This window comes from Theobroma cacao, chromosome 5 (assembly GCF_000208745.1).
Source record: "Theobroma cacao cultivar B97-61/B2 chromosome 5, Criollo_cocoa_genome_V2, whole genome shotgun sequence".
Classification (NCBI taxonomy): Eukaryota; Viridiplantae; Streptophyta; class Magnoliopsida; order Malvales; family Malvaceae; genus Theobroma; species Theobroma cacao.
The window spans coordinates 11,380,976-11,403,600 of record NC_030854.1 but is presented as its reverse complement, the minus strand read 5'-3'; the positions used below and the strand labels follow the sequence as shown (position 1 = coordinate 11,403,600).

Below are 22,625 nucleotides of genomic sequence, written 5' to 3'. Positions count from 1 at the left end.
GTTCATAGCCTAAAATTTTCATTTTCACAATTTAAATTGGATTATGAACTGTACACTTGGATTACACCCTAAGTGGACTAATGAATGATCTCAAAAATGTGGAGGTGGTTATTGAATTGAAAAAGAAGCCTAAAGCACATGTAGTATAAAATTCTAAGCCCAAGCCCAAGGGTACAAAAAAAGAAAGATAAAAATAAAAAAGTGCTAAGGGCTTAGTGGGAGCAAGGGAAAAGCCCATGAAGAAAAAAATTACTTCAAAAGAAAACACCAAGGGAAAATGTTTCCATTATGTTGAGAAAAAGACATTGGAAGCGAAATTGCAACGTTTACCTTGAAATCTAGAAGAATAAACAAGGTATGGGTTTTCTAAATATATTACAAGCCTATTGAGTGGTTGATTCTACGAATGCTTGGATAGTATATTCTAAAGCCACTAACCATGTTTGTAATTCTTTGTAGGGATTTCGACAAAGGAGAAAACTGAAACAAGAGAAATTTTAAATGAGGATGGCAAATGGCACAATCATTTCAATATTAGTAGTAGGAGCCATTGTTCTTCAATTTTCTTATAATCTTAACTTAGTTTTGAAAAATGTTTATTACATTCTAGAGAATTATAGGTATTTAATTTCTATTTTTTGTTCAATAAAGTCTAGATTTTCATTAAGCCTATGACTTATTTTGCAAGTGATGTAGAATCAATATGATTTAAAACTGAAAGAGTAAAAAAATCTAGCATAAATAAAAATTATCTTTGGCATCTACTTTTAGGTCATATCTGTAACACCCTGTATCCTCGTTTAGCCATCAGTAAGATCCTATCAATAAAACGAAGAGTCACTTGATGTAAATTAAAGGTCGAAAAGCGAGTATGGGTGAAAAGAACATTTTGGAAAAAAAATATTATTTTATTTTATAAATAACTAATATTAAAATATTAATATTTTATTAGTTATCGAAATTAGTCATGAGAGAAAGTTCTATGACTAATTTAAGTGGGGGAGAAGAAGTATGAATGAATTTTGGAGATAAATGACGTAAGTGAAACTACAAGATTTTATTAAATAGAGCTAACGCGGGTAAGTCAATATTTAAATATTACGGTGATACCGCGTTAAAGAATAACTTCGATATTTTGGTTGTACACGTGTAAGAGAAGGAAGATAGAAGGAAATTAGAATTTTTACACATGTCAGAAGGACTAATTTTAAAATACAAAGACTTAAGGATTGTGTAGCAAACACAAGGAATGAAAATTTATATGTAAATTTTATTATTTTAAGAAAATAAAATAAATAATTATTAACATAATAATAATAGTACATGAACATAAAAATGTATATATATATATATATATAATTAGTAAAAAAAAAAAGGGGAAAGACCAACATGGGCAACCGCCCATGTGGTTAAATAAGAAGCTAAACTAATATTTTTATGTTGAATGGGTAGGGGCCGACCACATAGAGTGAATGTAAAAGAAAGAGAAGAAATAATGATGATGATGGGGTCGGGAAAGGATAAGAAAAAGAAGGAAAGTAAAGAGAAATAAAATAGATGAAAATGAGAGAGAAAAAGAAAGAAAAAATTTGGAGAGTGTCAGCCAAAGAAGAAGAAGAAAAGAAAAGAAGAAAGAAAGAGAGAAAAGAAAAAGAAGTTGGCTTTGAGTGAGAAAGAAAGAGCTCGTACCGCTGGTTGGTGAGAGATCAGAAAATGGCAGCTGGAGAGTGCCGTGTATGAGGCAAAGAAAAGGGAGAAAGAGTGCTAGTGAGAGAGCAGAAAAATGGTAGCATGAAAGTGAGAAAGAGAGGCTGTGTTCCTACCGATTTATGCAGGAAAAATGGAGTTGTGCGCTGCCACTTAGAGGAGTAAAAAAAGGAGAGTTTTGCTGTCATTTTAAGGGGAAAGAAAAGCTAGTTTTGTTGCTAATTTTAAGGGAGAGAAAGAGCTTATTTTTTTTAGGAAGAAATTAACAATTTTGGTCGCCAATTTTGAGGGAGAAGAGAGTAACCTTGTGCTGCCAATTTTAAGGGAGAAAAGGAAGAAACTTGTTGCTGGTGGAGAGAGGAAGAAAGAGCAGTCGATTGGTGAGTGAAAGGAGGGAGAAGAAAGAAAGAGAAAGAAATGATGGAGGGATCGGCCAAGAGAGTTAAAAAAAAAGAGGGAAAAAATGGTAAGTTAATATTATATTAAGGTTTATGGGTGGTTTAATATTGTGCCTATTTTTGGATGAAAAATATGTAATTTAATTAAGGAATTGTTATTAAGCTGATCCCCATACAAGTGTGTGATTAAGTATATTGGGTTTAAATTATTGCTAGGAAACTTTGTCGTAAAAGGGTGCCGAACGAAGTACGTGACTAGTAAATAGGAATAATTATACACGTGTACGAATCAATAGCGACGTAGTAATCCCGCTATTGTGAGGTGAGTAAGGGGTGCCAATTTTAAAATTTTCGTAAATATATACCTATACGTATGATTTATTTTAAACGTGAAAATTGTGAATAACATGTGCTGGTAACAATCTTAGGAAATTGTGGTTGCAAATTACGTTTAGAAATCGTCTCGAATATATATATGTATAAATTATATGTAAAATGTTTTGAAAATCGAGAAACAAGCCCTTCACACTATTTTGCCTCAAAATCTGTGCCTTATATTGTGTAGTGTGCATTCATGGTTATATTACTTATTCACCATGCGAATTATTGTTTTGAAATTCATGTGTAAATATGTTTTGAGAAAATGATAGATTTTATCATACCCTATGTTGAATGCTTTGGAAATAATTTTGAAACGAGAGTTCAAGGAAATAAAGTAATTTTTAAAATAGTTTTATAAATCGAGAGCGTCGATGTCACGACCCGAAACCTCCCTCGGACCCATGACAACCGTCGCGACGTCCCAATTGACACTTATTACCCGAAATGCTAATCAGAACCCCGCAAGGCTTAAATATCAGTTTCTTGCCTTTTCTGTGAGAAATCGTTTTTAAACATTCCATTTTAAACAATTTCCAGTAGTTTATGGCTCAAGTAAATCAAAAGACAAAAATATTTAAAAGGATTTATAGACAAATATTACTATTCAAAATATTGATTAAAATATAAGATTTTTATATAAAACAATATTTATAGAAATACGTGTAAGAAATCTTTTATAACTTGGAAGTAAAATAAATTCATACATACAATAATTTACAAAGTTATAATGTACAATAATAATTACAATGACAAGTGGCCCAAAATACACCAAGTATTGGTGATAGTAACCTACTGTCTATAAGATAGAGATGTTAACTAGAATCCTCGACAAAATAAGGTATCTACAAGCTACCACAGACCTGAAATGTTTGGAAAGCAGGTGGGTGAGATTTTACAATCTCAATGAGTAAACAGACATTATCATAAATATCTAAAGGCGAGTAACATGGAGGCAAGTTTAAACAACAAATTACAAACCATTTCATAAGGTTTTCAATTTATTCCTTAAACCATAAAATATTTGTAATTTACCAAAATAGTTGTTAAGGCTTATGACTTTTATTAAAACAAGGCTCAAGACAAAACTAATCCTCAGGGATACCTTGGCCGAGGCATCTAATCGAGTCCGCCAAGGTTGTTATGATATTTTCATGTGAAACTCATTTTTATTTTTAAAACAAGCCGTTCCTTAGCATTGGCCGAGTTACACATTCACGTGGGGGTTCGACGTGAAGTAAGCTCTAATACTACCTCAGGAGTTACCCTCCTCGCCTCTATTACCAGAGTAACTATATAACCGGGTTTACCGTGCCCCTCTAATAGGCAGTCGACGGAAACCCGCCACTACAGTGACTAAACCCACCAATTTTAATAAAATTTCGACAGTATAACGTGGCTTTTATTTATTTACCCAGCCTGCATAGTAAAAATAGCTTACATAAATTCCCAATGCAATTTATCAAATATAGCCACCTATAATCATATTTCATAAGCCATTCATAGGAAAATATATATTTCAAAATAATTGGTAGCCTCTAATTACTCAATTTCATAATCAACACAATATATTTTTATTTGTCACATTTATTTTTAAAACATCAAAAATCCCGTTTTAATCTCGTTTTCATTTCATAAAATACATAAAGAGCATTTAAAAATAAACTCTAGATAATTTACAATAATAATAAGTTTACTCACCGTTTGTACAAATTAACTGATTTTTAGGTGCCCCGATCACTGTTCGTCTGGTATACTTCCTTGCCTTTACCGGAAGGCTCTCCTCCTAAACACATTACAAAATTTACACAATTCACCACATTGATGCTAAATCACTATATAATTGACTTAAATCCTATATTAATGCATGGTATGAAATGCAATAGCCTAAAACGGCTTAAACGCGGTATTAACCTATTTTTGGCACTTTACACGATAAATTGCTAATGCGTTCCATTTTAGCTCTAAATTGTCCCATTTTCTCTCCAACATTTCTAACCATTAAATATCAGCCAATAACCTTCTAAAATCACTAAAATCAGCTCACTTTCCTCCTTGGAAAATTCGATCAAAAATGGGACATTTACTCGGTTAATTTTCCACTTTGTTTTTCTATCCAATTTAACCATTTTTCATCATTTTCTCTTCATTTCTCTTAGAATAAAAATCAGTTCATCATCATTGTACATCAATGCATATTCAGCCAAGGGTGGGTATTGTAAAAATTTCATGCTTTCTTGCCCAATTTAATTTCTATACACATTTAACTAACTAAAACTACCCATTTAACTAAAAATCAAAACCTAAAAATTCCATAATCTCTTCCCTTGAATTTCGGCCAACCCTTGGTTTCACTTTTTGATCTCTCTCCTCAAGCATGCTAAACGGAAATAAAGGCATAGGAAAGGTAGAAATCAAGCTAAAATTGAAAAATCTTACTGTTAGACGCGTAAACGGACAAAAAATTCGATTTCCCCTTTGAACTTTCTAGTTTTCCTTTGTTTTTCTCTTTTCTTCCTTTCCTCTCTATTTTCTCTCTTGTTCTTTCCTTATGGCCGGCCAGCACTTAATATGGGGTTTAAATGGGCTGACTTTTCATTAAAAAAATATTAACTCATAAAAAAATGCCATGTGTTACTTTCTCGTTGGCCCGTTTTTAAAATTTCATCTTTTAAAGTTTAATTTTTCACCACTTAAAATACCACAGTTATTCATACCAAAAATAAATGAACCCTATGATTTTGAGAAGTTTTGGGTGGTAAAAATTACGGTTTTGACCCCGAGACGACAAAATTATTGTTTTGCCTCTATGTTTCGAAAATTGTCGAAATTGAAAATTTTCACTTCCTAGCATTAAATTATACTCCAAATAGTTAATATTGGTCAAAAATTTCACTCCATGATCAAATTATTATCTTAGGTGGCAAAATGATGATTTTGCCCCTAAACATCAAAATTTCTAATTTTTCCCCAAATGAGCCCTCGAACTCCGAACAATCATTTTTAGTCATTCCTGGACTGTAAAATATTAAATTTCATCCTACGATTCCTATTTGAATTAGTTCGAGGTTAAACAAACTCAAGTGTACCGTTAGGTATAATACCGAGTTTCGTCTATTCTTAGGGACTTTCCTAACGTAATAACATGTTACTCAGTGCATGTATGTCATGACATGTATTTATAGGGTCGGGTTTTACAATCGAAAGTAGGTCAGATGTCACATCTGTTAAGTGTGACCCTTGTGCACGAGTAAGCTCTAGCTAGAGAACCATTGGGTCGCCAATGGGCGGTTAGGTGTGGTTGGGGCCAAGGCCTGTGATATATGTATGTGTGGTTAGGCCACCAGATGATTAGGCGGTTGCGACCACTTGATTCTTCGATGTTGGCCAACATCTTGAAACTGCCATGGCACATGAGAATCCGGTGGAAGTGATGCTCCCAAATGTTATTACGTGGTAGTGGGACCATGAGTTTATTTTCATTCCCTACTCGAGAGTGGCATCTCTGGGTTTTCAAACTTATATTTCTTTGCATGGTGAAAGTGAAATTTAACGGTTTTTCTGCAACTCCCCTATTTTTATGGTGAAATGAATTTTAACTTTTCGAGTGCTAGGTGATTTGTGATTTATGTATGAGTTTGATTAACTTTCGATTTCATGGGAGCTTGCCTAATATATTGATTTGATTTGAGTAAATTGTCAATTGATCTTGACGGCGGAATTTTCTTTATGTAAAATTGTTTTAATTCAATATTTCAAATGATTGTCTTGAATAAGGTTATCGATCTATTTTGTAGCAAAAATTTTATCTGCCTTGGTTGATTTACCAATTGAAGTGTTTATAATGCGTAAGAAATCCTCAGTTTTTCATATAAGGCACAAAACCCCCATTTGAAATATATTGTTTTTATAATCTTACATTTTTATATTCAACTAATTTGTTGTTTGCTTGTTTCCCATCTATCCCCTACTCACGGAGTCGATGATCACTAAGTCTGTGAGACTCACACCCTTTTTTTTTCCCTTTTTGCAGACAAGGATCGGCCTAATTGTAATTATTGGCATGTATTATCCACCGCAAATAGGTAAATGCATCTCATAGCATTTTATCCTGAGTCGCTCCACTATTAGAGGTCGAGTCGTAGCACTTTATTTATTAAGTTATAAACGGATATTGATTTTGTTATAAGTAAATAATTGAAGAATGTGAATTTCGATGTATATTCTTGTGATGAAATGGTTTAGAGTTCGAATTGATTATTATGTTTATGGTTTAAATCATGGTATGAGAGTATATTGCTTTTAGTATCAATATAGAATGGGATCATATATGGTGAACTAACGGGGCATTGTGAGTAAGGCTTCTTCAGGACTTAGCGGGTCTTTCTTAGAGGTCACAAACGCCGGTAGCGACCGAGGAGGGGTCATTACAATATCAATCAAAATAGACTCAATAGGCTTATAAAGGATGGTCCTCTACGAAACCTCGGTAAGGGTCTTTTGCTAGTATGTGAGTTTTGTATAGAAGGAAAAATGACCAAAGGGCCCTTTGAGGCAAAAGCTAACAAAATGCCAAATGTTTTAGGCATGGTACAAAAAGATGTGTGTGGAGCAATGAACGTGAAAGTTAAAGGAGGTTATGAATATTTCATAATCTTTATTAATGACTACTCGGGACAAGGCTTTGTGTATTTAACGCATAAAAGAAATGAATCCTTTGAAAAATTCCAAGAATTCAAAGCCAAAGTTGAAAATCAACTAGGCAAGCCATTGAAACAATTTTGATCAAATCAAGGTGATGAGTATTTATCAAATGAGTTTTGGCAATATCTCACTAAGAATGGGATAATTTTCATTTTGTCAACACCAAGAACACCTCAACATAATGGTGTAGTTACAAGAAGAAATAGAACTTTTTTAGAAATGTTTAGATCAATGATGTCTTACGCTAACCTTTCAATCTTGTTCTAGGGATAGTATATGCAAAATGTTGAGTACTTGCTCAACTTTACACCATGTAAGGCTATGCCTAAGACACAAAGGGAGCTATGGACAAGGCTTAAATGATTTGCATATCTAATAACTATATTATATAGAGTTATTTAGGCACATTTTAGGGGCTTAAGTAGTGAGATCTTTCAGGTTTTAGGTTTGAATTTTAGAATTTTAGATATTTTTCTAGTTTAAATTGGACTACATGTTGAGTAGTTAATTTAAGTTATTTTAGTTTAATTTTACTTTATTTATACTTTAATTTACTTTAAGTTTAGTTATTGTTGATTTCTTTCATTGCTTTTGTAGGATATTTGATGATAAAGGTTCATTTGATGAAAAACCACTTTAGTATGGTTATGGCTTCAACCATACATGCTAAAGTATTTCAAGAATAACCTGAACTAAGGAAGTTCAATTGATGCAATTCTTGATCCATTGGAAAGCTAAGCGAATGGGCTAGAACTTTCATGTTTACTACTTGGCCCAGTTCAGATCTAATCAAGGTGAACATTGTGTTGCAAGATGACAAATGGATGTAGTTTTTCACAAGGCAACATGTTGACTGGAGGCCATGGCGTTGAGTTACTCAAGGTTGCAGCGTTGTGCAAGTTATGGTTGTAGTGCTAGAAAGAGCATATCTATTACGTTGGACAAATGGAATGCATCATAAAAAATCCTAAGGCTATAGTGCCGCGACGCTAAAGAACTACTGTCGTGGGGCCACAAACATCAACATAGCACTGTGGCACCAAGGAAGCATGGCAGCGACACCACACTGCTTTCCAAAAATAAATTGCTATGTGGGAATTTTGAAATTAGGTTAATTTAAACCTATAAAACGGATCTTTTCTAGAGCATTCAAGGAGAGAACAACAATAACTTTTTTAAAGATTCTAAGCTAAGAATCAAGCAAGAAAACAAGATTAATTGAGATAGATTCAAGAACACAAAGCTTCAATATTAGTTTTTTTTTTCTCTATTTTGTGTTAATCTTATTTTCTTTGACTTGAATTCATGCCTAAATTTCTTTGGATAATGTTTTCTTTAGATATTATGAACTAATTTGTTTTTCTAGTATTATGGTTGATTTCAACATGTAGCTTGTTTATTAGTTTCTCTTTTATTTATCATGAACAGGTATAGTTTTGCTCATTCAAATGTGTTCTCAATCAATACCTTTAATTGCCTAATCAATAATTAATTGATTTATGAATCTAATTGAGACTCAACAGAGAGATTTTAGATTGGACTAAGATTTGAATAGTGTATGTTCATGTCACTTAGGTGATTGATTCACGATTTGGGTAGATATATGCCAATTGCCAAATTAAGACACTAGCTTAATGAACTTAATTCAATTGATTCCTATAGACATATAGTGGACTAATTAAGTAACATATATGTGTAAGCATCTCGACAGAGACTTGTACATAGTTTTGATCCTAGGTTACTTAAACTACTAGGAAGGTAAATAATTAGAGAAGTTGATATCAAATGAAGTGTTGAATGAAACCATAATCCTAGGTTTTTACTTTATTGCCTTTCTTAAGTATATTTAATTTCCATTGGCTAATTAAGTGTTTATTTTAAATTTTTCTAATTAATTTTCTCCAAATTTTCGTTCCTTAAATAAGGTTGATTTATTATAATATTTTAGTACTTAGTAAAAATTTACGAACAAATCCCTATGGGAACGATACTCTACCTATCAATATGTTACTTGTTTGCAATAACTTGTACTTGCATGAAACTTAGACAACAAGTTTTTGACACCATTACCGAGGACATTGTTTCTTTATTATTTGTTAATATTAAAATTTCATAGATTAGTCTTAATTTAAGTTTTGTTTCTCTATTTTACAGGTTCGATTTGTTGTTGTATAAGAAGAACAAGAAGCTTGGAAATTATACCTTATGATGTAGAAATTAAGCGAACATTCGATAGACTTCGAGAAGAAAATCAACAAGGTTTTATGCAAACAAATACAAAGGCTGATCGACAGGATGACTATCAAATCCAAGAGTGAGCAGTAGCTGAAAATCGTTGCTTTAGGGATTATGCTATCCCATTGGTGCAAGGGAACGATCAAGCATTTAAAGGTCAGTTATTCAAGTGAACAATTTCAAAATCAAGTCGGCCATGATCACCATGATTCAAACTTTACTCAAGTTTGGGGGTCTACCAAATGATGATCCAAAAGGTAAAATATCAAACTTTTTGAAGATATGTGATACTTTCAAACAAAATGGTGTCATAGATGATGCAATTCGTTTAAGGCCCTTTTCTTTTTTCGTTGAGGGATAAAGCTAAAGCATGGTTGAATACACTCCTTACTAGCTCAATAGCAACATGGGATGATCTTGCTCAAAAGTTCCTTGCTCAGTTTTTTCCTCCGACTAAGATAGCAAAAATGAGGAATGATATCACGTCATTCATGCAACAAGATTTTAAATCGTTGTATGAGGTTGGGAAAGATACAAAGAATTACTTCAACGTTGTCCTCATCATGGTCTTCCAAAGTAGCTTAAGTGTAAACATTCTACAATGGTTTGAGTGGTCATGTTTGGACTACTATTAATGTCCCCGCAAGAGGAGCTTTAATGGCTAAATCAATTGATGAGGCATACAATTTATTAGAAGAAATGGCTACAAACAACTATTAGTTGCCAATGGAGTGATCAATCATAGGAGAGTAGCTGGAATTCATGATGTAAATGCTTTTTGGCATTATCTGCACAAGTAACAGCTTTATCCAAGACATTTGAATCTTTTGGTACTAACTCTATTCAAAGTTCTTTTTTAGCTTGTTAATATTGTGGAAATGATCTTGTAAGCCATCAATCTTCAAGTTTGACAAAAATAGTGCAATTTATGGGAATATATAGCAAATAACCCTTACTCTAACATTTACAGCCCAAGGTGGAGGAACCACTCAAACTTCTCTTGGGCCCATAATCAAGGGTTCTTCTCAACTTCAAGGCCAAATACACCTTCGAGATTCTAACACCAAGCAAGAGTTCCTATTTTAGAAAAAAAGCTAGCTGTGGAGGATTTACTAAGTCAATACATGACACAAACTAATAGCATCATCCAGAGTCAAGTAACATCACTGCAAAACCTTGAGATTTAGGTTGTTCAACCTTCCAACGTATTTAACAATAGAGCTTAAAGGACTTTACCTAGTGATACCGAGGTGAATCCTAAGAGAAAAGGTAAGGAACGTATTATGTCATTCACATTAAGGAGTAGAAAAAAGGTTGAAAGTAGTGTTAGACAAGCTAAAGTTCAAGATAAGCATATTGAAAATGAAGCAGAGATTGAGACAGTTGACAAACAAATTCAAGAGAAGGAAGCAATGGCAACTCTACTACCACCACCTTTTTCTCGGTGCTTTCAAAACAAAAGCTTGATAAGCACTTCCAAATGTTTCTCAAGATTTTCAAAAAGCTTCACATCAACATCCCTTTCACAGAAGCTCTAGAGCAAATGCCATCATGTGTGAAATTTTTGAAGGACATATTGATAAAGAAGAGGATATTAGAGGATTTCAAGACAGATACACTCACTGAAAAATGCAGGGCATTAATCTAGAACAAGCTTCCACTAAATCTTAAGGACCCAGGGAGTTTTCTATCCCTTGCTCCATTGGTAATGCTAATTTTTCAAAAGCTTTGTGTGATTTAAGTGCTGGTGTCTCAATTATTCCTTTGTCTGTTGCTAAGAGACTTGGACTAATATAGATTCAACCAACTACAGTCACCTTGCAGCTAGCAAACAAGACAATATCATAACCCATTAAGATTGTAGAAGATGTCTTGCTTAAATTGAGGAAATTATGCATTTTAGTGGATTTCCTTATACTTGAGATGGAAGAGGATTAAGAGGTTTTGATCATACTAGAATGTCTATTCTTGGCCATTATAGGCACACTCATCGATGTAAAGTGTAACACCCATAATTTTGTATGTAAATTAAGTGAATTGAGAATGAATTATGAAATGTATGGTACTTTGAGGACTTTGGTGATATGTTATGTATTTGAAGTGTTTAAGGGTGTATATATAGAGACTTAGACGAATTTTTTGGAAAAATATGAGATGAATCCTATGATTTGAAGTTTCGATTTGTGGTTGATGTGATAAGTGAGGATATGTATGTATGAAATTGAGTTATATGAATAATTTGAGATGTTTTGGTTGAAGGGAAATGAATTAGAAGCCTTGGGAATGAATTTGAAGGCTTAAAGAATTGGAAATGTGCATTCTAGGCATGATTTATAAATAAATGTTCTACATCTATCGATAGATATAAAGATAGAAGGCTTAGGAAAACAAAATGGATGAACATCTATCGATAGATGACCACTTGAGAACTCTACAAAGTAAAAAGCCTAGAAATTATTGATAGATTCGTGAATCTATTAATAGATGGCCAAATAGGAAGGGAAGAAGACAAGGCTAGGGCACAGTCTATCGATAGATGAAGGTCAACGGTAACATAATTTAGTGGCATCTATCAATAGATGCGAAGCATCTATCGAATGATCAGTTTGGAAACGTTAAAACAAAGAGGTGATTTTGGTCTATTTGAGCCATTTTTCAACAAAAGTCTCCTTCTCTCTCTAAAACTCTAAAACTCTAACCTCCCAAATGAAATTTTGGAGCCATTTAGAGTGGATTGGAGCTTAGGAAACACTTCTAAAGGCAAAATTAAACATTTTTATTGATTGATTTTTAATTTAATCGATTAATAACTTAGATTCAATTTGGTCCAACTTTGGAGAGATTTACTCCCTTGAGTTTGCTAGGGATTTGAACTAGGAATTGAGCAGTCCAGCATCTAAGGTACGAATTTAGATCATTTGTTGAAGGATTGAGCTTATATATTAAAGTTTGTTATCTTTAAAAAGTTGGCATTTTTTGAAAGCTAGGATTTAATTAATATTTTAATGTTCTGATGTGTTTGAAAGGGAAACGGAGTTAAATTAACTCGTTGTTGACTTGAAAGATGATTAGAGGCTAAAGATTGAAGCTTGGTTGGGAGTACCTCTAATTTGTCACTATGAATGGGTTTAATTAAAAATGCATGTGATGCATGGCACCTTGATAAAGGAACTACCATGGTATTAGAATAAAATGTGTGTATGGTTGCCAGATGTAAATGCCTAAGCTAGAGAACTAAAATATGGATTGAGTGTTTGGGTGCTATGATGCAAGCCACATGGATGGCCTATGTTGTGTCAGCTAAGACTAGCAGGTATATAGATATTGATGAACCCTTAGGAGTAGATCACCTTAGGCAAATGAGATGTTAAGAGGATTTGATCAAATGATGCCTAAGAGACATAGAAGCACTCAGAAACTTAAACAGGCTATAGACGATTAAAGCTCAATAGACATGATGTGTGATATATTATGGATGTGTGATATGATAAAGACATGATGGCCTCATTGTGGATTTGTATTTCCTTACGAAGGATGAATTCCAAATGTTGATCTAATTTGTGGTTAAGTGGAGTTTTATTCCCCTGTGATCTTTGTGTGCCTGCAGTGATGGTGGTACATAGGGACAATGGTATTAGTCTCACTTATGATTCCCATCTATAGTGCTTTGATGCCACTTGTCTGAGATTACTCTAGGTGATGCTGACCATCGCGAGATTACACCGACCGACACCTTGATTCTCTGCCCATTGCTTTAGCACATGGGTGATTTATTCTCCGTCAGCAGCTTTGCCATGAGCGTGATTTGATTTTTTACTGGTTGGCCACCAAGTGTGATTTAAGTATGTCCAAGGGAAGACCACTCGTTGACTTGGTTTGCATATGATGTGAGATAGTCATGGAAAAGCTTAGATAAATATGATATGAATATGATGTGATACTCCGGCAACTATAGTGTGCCGTGGATAATGATTGAATAACTTTGATTAGCTTCGAAAATAAGCGTAATGATGAGTATGATGATCTTTGGAGACATTGAGGATGATGACAAGTCTTCACATTAGAGACTTTAGGGATTATGATATGCCTTATATTTGGAGATGTTTGCTAGAACATCTAGATGCATGGATGGTGCATATAATTCATATATGTGTTTAATATATATGATTTTTATTTTCTACACCACTCACTGAGTATTTGAGTACTCACCCATTTGTATACCATGTGCAGATAAATAGGCCATATAGTTGTGTGGTAAAGTTTGTCCAATGATAAAATAATCTTTGCATCTGGTAGGTCTCCACCAATTGTGTCACTCCGCTGCGTCAGTCACGAGTTTTCACTCCGTACTTAATTTGTTGCATATGTAGGCATGTTGTTCCACAAGGACTTGTGTAAGGGTTAATATGTACGAACCCACCTTAGATGCCCAATGTATGGCCTTATGAATATTTGTGTGTGGATTGCAAACCAGGGATAATGTATCATATTTGAATTTTATTATGAATATTTTATTATTAAATCCCTTGGCATTTATGTTGGATGATTTCAAACTTTAAGGCTTACTTAGGTCTAGTAGGCTTTCTTGCTGGACTTGTGCATCGATCATGGACGTCCGAGCTAGGTCATGACATAAAGGAAGCTAGAACAACTTTCAAAGTTGGAAATGAGGTAGTTGAATTTACTATTTTCAGTGCAACTAAACACCCTTCCTCCACAACTCATTGCTATTGAGTGGACTCAGTCAATAAAGGTAAAGGTAATCCTAATCCACCACCTACAAGTAAGGCAACACTAACTCTTAAGTTAGAGCCACCGCCATCACATCTCAAAACTAAGCAATGTTATGATGAGCATAATCCACCACCTTCTAATGATCTTGATTTTGAGGTTGGACAGTAAGTAGTACTCTTTAGTTCTCGCCTCCATCTTTTACCATGGCAACTTCAACCCTATTGGTGGAAAACCTTTAAAGTGGTAAAAGTTTTGTCTTATGGCTATATTGAGATTTTTAGTACGCTTACAGGAGCATTCAAGGTAATGAAACAAAGCCTCAATCATAGTCAAGCTAGTGATTGTAAATAAGCACTTCTTGGGAAGCAACTCAAGCTATATCCTTTTAAGAGTTAGTTTTTATTTTAGTTAGTTTTTGTTTTTCAGTTTAAATAAGTAGTTATAACCTCTCCCTAGCTTGTTTTGTTGAGTATGCAGGTTTGGAAAGCATGAAGATAAGGAGAAAGAAAATTAGAACTTTCAATGCACTACTGCCATTAATAGAGGAGTTTATTTTCCTTATCATTTTTTTTAGCCTTTCACATTGAGGACAATGTGCAATTTAACTTTGGGGGAGGGTTTTATTGATATTAGTTTTTGATATATTTTTAGGTTAGTTTAATTCATTAATTTTTTTTTTAATTTTATGTATGTTTTAAAATCTTGAGGTAGATATAATTGCACCAATTTTTTTAATTTACCTTTCCAATGATGAGAACTTCACTATATTATATCTTGATTCTTTGACACATGTGGATATTGTTTTAGTATTACTTAAATTCTTATGCCAAGCTTCATTGTTAGGATGAGATTTCAACATTTTGAGCATTATGTCTTTTGCTTAGATTCATTGTACATATTTAGAGAAAGTCTATGTGAATGTGAATTTTTTAATTATGTATTGAGTCTTAGAATTTATTTGATTCTCTCTCTAGGCGAAATCTTAGGCTATACTTAGTTAAGGAGATCATTTAGGCCATCTTTGGTTAGATTGAGCATTTTTAACTTTCCTTTACATAATTTATCCCTAGTTTCCCTATTTTAGCCTATGAAATTATTTCTTTGTTTGAACACTTAATTTTTAGCTTAGACCCTTGAATAAATAATTCCAATTTTTGCATCCCTCATTCTTAAGTGCATACGTAAATTTAGGAAGTATTAGGAGCTAAATAGTGAAAGAGGTAGTAAAGATAAAAAATGATGAAATGTTCAAAAGTATGGTTATATTCATCTCACTACCCAATAAAATGAATAAGTTTAAGGGTGTGAAATTGAAAAAAAAAAGGAAAAAAAGGAAGAAAAGGATTGAAGTGTTGAACAAAAGAAAAGGAAAAAGGGGTCCATTAGGTGAAGGAAAATAAAGCTCTAAATAGGTCCTAGTTGACTATGTGTTTAGAGTTGTTTGAGCTACACACAATTCTATCCCATCTTGACCCTAGCCATACATTACAAGCTAATTGAAGTCCTATTGATTTTAACTTAGTGTTAGTCCATATTAGTGGAGAGAGATATGAAAAGCAAACTTATGGAATTTAATTACTAATTTGAATTTTACATGAACATAAACTTATCGGGATTGTATAATGTTCTAGGTGGAAAGATTGCACACACACATGGAAATCCACTTGACGATAAGCTTGCATTGGAATTAAAACATGAACTTTAATAATATTTGTGTGTTGCTTAGAGTTAAGAGTATGGATAAACTTTTAAGGATATAAAAGGCGATTAATGAGATGGTGCAATTGATTTCTAGCTAAAAGTTTTTCTTCACTTAGGTTATTGCATCTTATTTCATGTTTTGCTTGAGCACTAGCAAAATCTTAAGTTTGGGGGTGTGATAACTCTATTATATAGAGTTATTTTAACACATTTTGAGGGCTTAAGTAGATAGATCTTTGAGGTTTTAGGTTTGGATTTTAGCATTTAGATGTTTTTCTAGTTTAAATTAAACTACTTGTTGAATAGTTAATTAACTTATTTTAGTTTAATTTTACATAATTTATGCTTTAATTTTTTTAAGCATAGTTATTGTTGATTTCTCTCATTGCTTTTGTAGGATATTTGATGAGAAAGGCTCATTTGATGAAAAAGCACACAACTATCATTATGGCTTCAATCATACATGCTAAAGTATTTTAAAGATATCTTGAGCTAAAGAAGTCCAATTGATGTAATTCTTGATCTGTTGGAAAACTAAGAGAACGAGCAATAACGTTCATGTTTAGTACTTTGCCAAGTTCAAATCCAATCTAGGTGAAAATAGTGTTGGAAGATGATAGATGAATGTCATTTTGCACAAGGCAGCATGTTGACTATAGGCCGTGGCCTTGAGTTAGTCAAGGCTGCAGTGCTAAGGAAGTTAAGGCTGCAGTAGTGGGAAGAGCATGGTCGCAGTGTGGGACAAATAGAGTGCACCATAAAAAACCCTAAGGCTAGAGCACTGCGATGCCACAAGCAACAACACAACGTCACGGTGCCAAGGAATCATGGCTGCGACACCACACTACTTTCCAAAAATAAATTGCTATGCGGGAATTTGGAAATTAAGTAAATGTAAACCTGTAGAAAGGATCCTTTTTAGAGCATTTAGGGAAAGAACGACATCAACTTTTCTAGAGATTTTGAACTAAGAATCAAGCAAGAAATCAAGAGCTATTGAGAGAGATTTGAGAACACAAAGCTTCAACACAAGTGTCTTTCTTTATTTTTTGTTAATCTTATTTTCTTTGACTTGATTCATGCCTAAATTTCTTTGGATAGTGTTTACATTAAATATCATGAACTAATTTGTTTTTCTAGGATTATTGTGGGTTTCGACATGTAGTTTGAATATTAGTTTCTCTTTTATTTATCATGAATAAGTATAGTTTTGCTTATTCAAATATGCTCTCAATGCCTTTAATTGCCTGATCAACAATTAATTGATTTGTGAATCTAATTCAGACTTGACAGAGAAATTTTAAATTGGATTAAGATTTGAATAGTATATATTCACGTCACTTAGGTGATCTGATTCGTAAGTCGTGTAAACATACGTCAATTGCCATACATAGCCAGATTAGGACACTAGCTTAATAAACTTAATTTAATTTATTCCTATAGACTTATAGTAGACTAATTAAGTTAGGTATTTATGCAAGCATCTCGATGGAGACTTGTACATAGTTTTGGATCCTATGTTAGTAAAACTCCCCAAGAAGATGCATAATTAGTGAAGCTAATATCAGGTGAAGTGTTGAATGAACCCATAATTCTAGATCTTTAGTCTATTGTCTTTCTTAATTATTTTTAATTTCTATGGGTTAACTTAGTGTTTATTTTAAATTTTGTTTTGATTAATTTTTTGTAAATTTAGTTACTTAAATAAGATTGATTTATTATAATATTTTAGTACTTAATAAAAGTTTAGAGACAAATCTCTGGGGGAATGATACTCTACTTATCAATATATTACTTGTTTGCAATAACGTGCACTTGCATGAAAATTAAACAACAATGTCATTTGCAAACTTGGGGGTGTCCTGCACATGTTTTAAAGCTTGAGTTCACCAAGATGGAACCAAAGACTAAGGTGTGCTTGTTTGTAGGGTATCCAAAGGGAACAAGAGGATATTACTTCTATAGTCCTCAAGATAAGAAAGTTTTCATTAGTGTGAATGCCACTTTGTTAGAGGAAAAGTTTGTGAGAAATCACAAACGTAGAAGTAAAATTGTCTTAGAAGAATTCTCCAATCCTTCAAATTTAAAAGTTAATTCTAACAATGTCATAACACAGTCTGATTCAAAGATTGAAATAGAAACACAACCTAAACATCATACTATGGTTGTGAGATATCTTGGTTAATTCTTACCAATCCTGCTATATACCAGATATCTGCCTCAGTGAGTAGAATAGCATTCATGAGACTTCTAACAGCAGATGCATATGGAATCTGTCTTATGTTCTCAACTTTCTCTGGAGTTTTAGGAGACATATCTTTAAAAAGTTTTCTTCCATGTCTAAAGGGCATAAAGCCCTCATTGGAATCTTGCATATCAAACTGGTCCAAAATCTTGTATATGTAAGATGCTTGGGATAATGTTATCTACTTGTTCTTACAATCCCTTACTAGTTTGATCCCTAGAACATAGCTAACATTTCCCAAATCCTTCATATTGAAATGTTTGTTCAGCCAACCTTTGATTGTTGATAACATTCCTACATCATTCCTAATGAGTAAAATGTCGTTAACATAAAGAACCCAGAAAACAACCTTTTTATCTTGTATCCTATTATAGACATAAGGTTCATCAACATTTTGTTGAAAACCATATGATTTGGTAGCAGTATTAAATCTTATGTTCTAAGACCTAAATGCTTGCTTCAGTCCATAAATGGACCTATGCAATTCACTGACTTTATGCTTCATGCCTTTTTTAATGAAACCCTTTGGTTGGCCATATGGATGTGTTCTTCAAAATCTCCATTTAAAAATGCGATCTTGACATCCATTTACCATATCTCATAATCAAGATGTGCTATTATGGACTAAAGGATCTTGATGGATTTAAGCATAACAACCAGCGAAAAGGTTTCTTCATAATCAATCCCTTCTCTTTGGTTAAAACCATTAGCCACTAGTCTAGTCTTGAAGGTTTCCACTTTCCCATCACTTCCTTTTTTTCCTCTTGTAAATCCATTTGCATCCTATGGGTTTTTGTCACGATCCAATTTTTGAGCCATGACCGGCACATGGATTCAATGGACGTAGTCCACTAAGCCCAAGCAAGCTTATTTATGTAATCTTGCTCGTCATCCCATCAATTATTCTAAAAGCTACATCTCACAATGCCACCCTTCAAGTACTTTACTAATAAGCTATAACAATCAAAACTGCATTTATATTAACCCATAATAATATTAACCATTGCCACTCATGGTGGCTTACCAATCAAAATATACATATATGGTCTAAGGCATGCATCTTAGTACTTTACATCACATGTATGTATTTACAAACAAAAATGACTCTATGCTTCCAGCGGAGTGACCAAGGTGAAGGGATGGCTACTGAATGCCAACCTACCTACCAAGAAGATGAAACTACTTGGACACCTCAACCTAGGTTCTAACTGCCTCTTGATATGAAAACATGAAGTTGAAAACAATGAGTACAAACTCAATGAGTGAACATAAAAAGGGAACAAGCAACAATAAGGAAAGTTGATAATCATGATGCACTTATTTGAAAACAATGCAACTTAGTGCAAGTTCTTATTAAAATCCCTCCATTAAACCCCTTGTTATTAAATCATTTAATGATGAAGGAACCATATTTAGCATGAAATTTAAAATAGATGAAATTTCCAATAATCATTCCATCTCACCCAGCTCATGTGCATCCCACCACATCATGCACATAGCCGGACATCCTAGCTCATGTGCATCCCACCACATCGTGCACATAGCTGGACATCTCATCTCACCCAGCTCATGTGCATCCCACCACATCGTGCACATAGCCGGACAGTATCACCATCCATGTCAAGCCCTACTCTATAATATACTTGCCATGTCATTCATGTATTTGACAACATGCTTGCATACTTCTCGAAAAAATCGTCAAAAGTCGGTAGTGTACCTAATGGTACAACTAAGTTGATTTAAGCCTCGAACTAGTTTAAATAAAGATTTTAAGATGCAATTGAGAGTTATTGAACCTTAGAATGACTTAATATGGTGATTCAAAGTTCGAGGATTGATTTGGAGTTAAATTGGAATTTTCATAACATAGAGGCAAAATGGTCATTTGCCACCCGAGGGCAAAATTGGAATGTTGGATGAAATTTATGACCAAGTTTGACTAATTGGAGCATGATTTGAATTTTAAAAGTGAAAAATTTCAATTTTGACATTTTTTCGAACATAAGGGCAAAACGGTCATTTTACATGTCCACGGGGACATAATTGGAATTTTTAGAATTTTACACCACCTTGACACTTGTCAAACCCATGAAATTCATTTTCTACTTTGGATAATTGAGGGATTTTATGTGGTGGAGAAGAAATGCTTAATTATTTAGTTTTATGTATGGACCAATCACATGGTGACAAGTGTCAAGCTTTAATATTATTATATTTTCCTTATAAACACAACTAAAACTCTCCCATCTCATTTCTCTTGGCCGGCCAAGGCAAGAACAAAAGGGAACAAGCATAGAACAAACCCCTGAGAAGAAAATCAAGAGAAAATTCATTGGATTTCAAGGAATTAAGCAAGTAAAGGTAAAATTTCTTAATTCTAGCTTGTGATCTACCTTTCCTATGCATTCTTTTTCAATTACCATGGTTAAAATTCAAGATCTCATGAAGGATTCATGGCTGACCGAATTTAGGGAGAGAAGATTTGATGATTTATTTGGTTAGATTTCAAGGTATCTTAGTGTTTTTAGTTGTTTGGTGATGTTTAGCATGAAAAACAAGCAAGAAATTTCATGCCCTTCACCCACACTCCTTGGCTGAAATTTTCAAGAGAGAAATTGGATAATGGACTTTGATGAATTTCATGCTATTTAGGTGTTTTTAGTTGTTTTATGATGTAAGGTGTAAAAATCAAGCATGAAAATTACATGTTCTACACTAAACCTTCAATGGCCGAATTTTACAAGGAAGATATTGATGATGAATTTTTGTGATATTACATATTATTTAACTTGTAATTCATGACTTGGAGTGTTGGAAGTGGAATCAAGTTAATTGGAGTTGAATTGGATGTATTGGCCAATTAACTGGTGTATAGATCGAATTAGGCCAATACCATTTTATTTCGATACATAATTGAAGCTACATAGAACACCATATTTAGATAATAATCCGAACATTTCGCATTCCATTTCATGCATTCATATAGAGCCTAAATTAGTTTTATAATGGTTTAGTACAAATATAGTAAATTGCTTGTTGTGCATTATGTTTAGGTGGTGAAACTTCCGATAAAGGTAAGGAGATTGTACCAGAAGACCGGGACTAAGAGTACTTCGACTCCCGATATTGTGAGTAACCTTATTATCGTCTTAATTATCTAAAGTATTTTTTATTCGTTTTTTTGTGATTTTATAGAAAAATGAGTTTAAATGGTAAATCCTTATGTTTTATGAGTCAAATGTGATTAAATGAAATGACTTTTATAAATCATTTTGAAATTGAATGATGATTTTAGAAATTGAGTAATTGGAGACTGTTTGATTGTGTTGTAAATTTATGGTTTGAATTGAATGGCTTATGGTGATATTGGCATGAAAGGCTAAATTGGAAATTGTATTGGAATTGTATGAACTGTTTGTTTTGCCTTAACAGGCTGGGTAGTAATAGAATTGCCATGTCATGCTGTCGAAACTTTTATTGATTTGGTGGGATATTGATTAGTCACTGCAGTGGTGGGTTTCCGTGGACCAGCCTATTAGAGAGGGGTACGGTAAACCCGGTTATATTTTACCTTAGTACGAGAGGCGCGGAAAGTATCTCCTAAGTTAAAGCTTTAGAGTTCACTACACGCTAAACCACCATGTGAGGGTGAAATAAGCCAACGCCAAGGAACGGCTATGCTTTTAAACATAAAAATGTGTTTTATGCGTATATGAACTTTTCTTTAACAGCCTTGGCGGACTCGGTTGGATGCCTCGGCCATGGTATCCCCGAGAATGAGTTTTGCCATGAGCCAAATTTTTAAGAAATTCATAAGCCATGTTGATTATTTGAGTGAAATGAAATTATTTTATTTAGTTGAAATGAGTTTGAAACGTTATGAATCATAGTATGATGAACTATTTTAAGTTGTCTCCATTTACTCGACTTTAGATATTTTAGATGATGTTTGTTTACTCACTGAATTTATATAAACTCACCACCCTCCTTTCCACTCATTCCAGGATCAGGATAGTCTGTAGATAGCTGATTTCGTCGAGGATCTACTTTAGGATTTACATCCTTAGAAATCAAAGGTCTACCTTTTTGTACATATTTGTTTATTTTAGGGGCCCACATGTCATTGTAGAATATTTTGTATACTTGGCTGCTTGTGCCATTGTATGTATGCATATATTTTACTTTTACGCTATAAATATTATTTGCGCAGAGTTTTATAAATATTATTTTATAAGAAAATAAAATATTTTATTTAATATTTTTATTTAATTTGATTTGCCATAATTTCATTTCAAATTGATGATTTAGATTGCTAAAATTATTTTTAGATAAGAAATGTATATTTTTCAATCCTATACTATATTTTCACCAGGTTTCAAAATTTTTGAGTAAAATTGACCAAAATACCCTTTGTGGTAAAATTATTTTTTTATTTGTTTTGATTTAAAAATAATTTATATCCCTTAAACATGATATTTAGTAACTATTGCTCACAAGGGAGATGTAAAACTGATGTGAGAGCC

The 22,625-nt window shown here is 33.3% G+C and overlaps 1 long non-coding RNA gene across 1 annotated transcript; it reads left to right on the top strand.

Moving 5' to 3' along the window:
- LOC108662179 lies at nucleotides 20,426-22,305 on the top strand. Its single transcript, XR_001927978.1, has 3 exons — nucleotides 20,426-20,463; nucleotides 21,156-21,230; nucleotides 22,107-22,305. It is a non-coding gene; the product is annotated as an uncharacterized LOC108662179 (long non-coding RNA).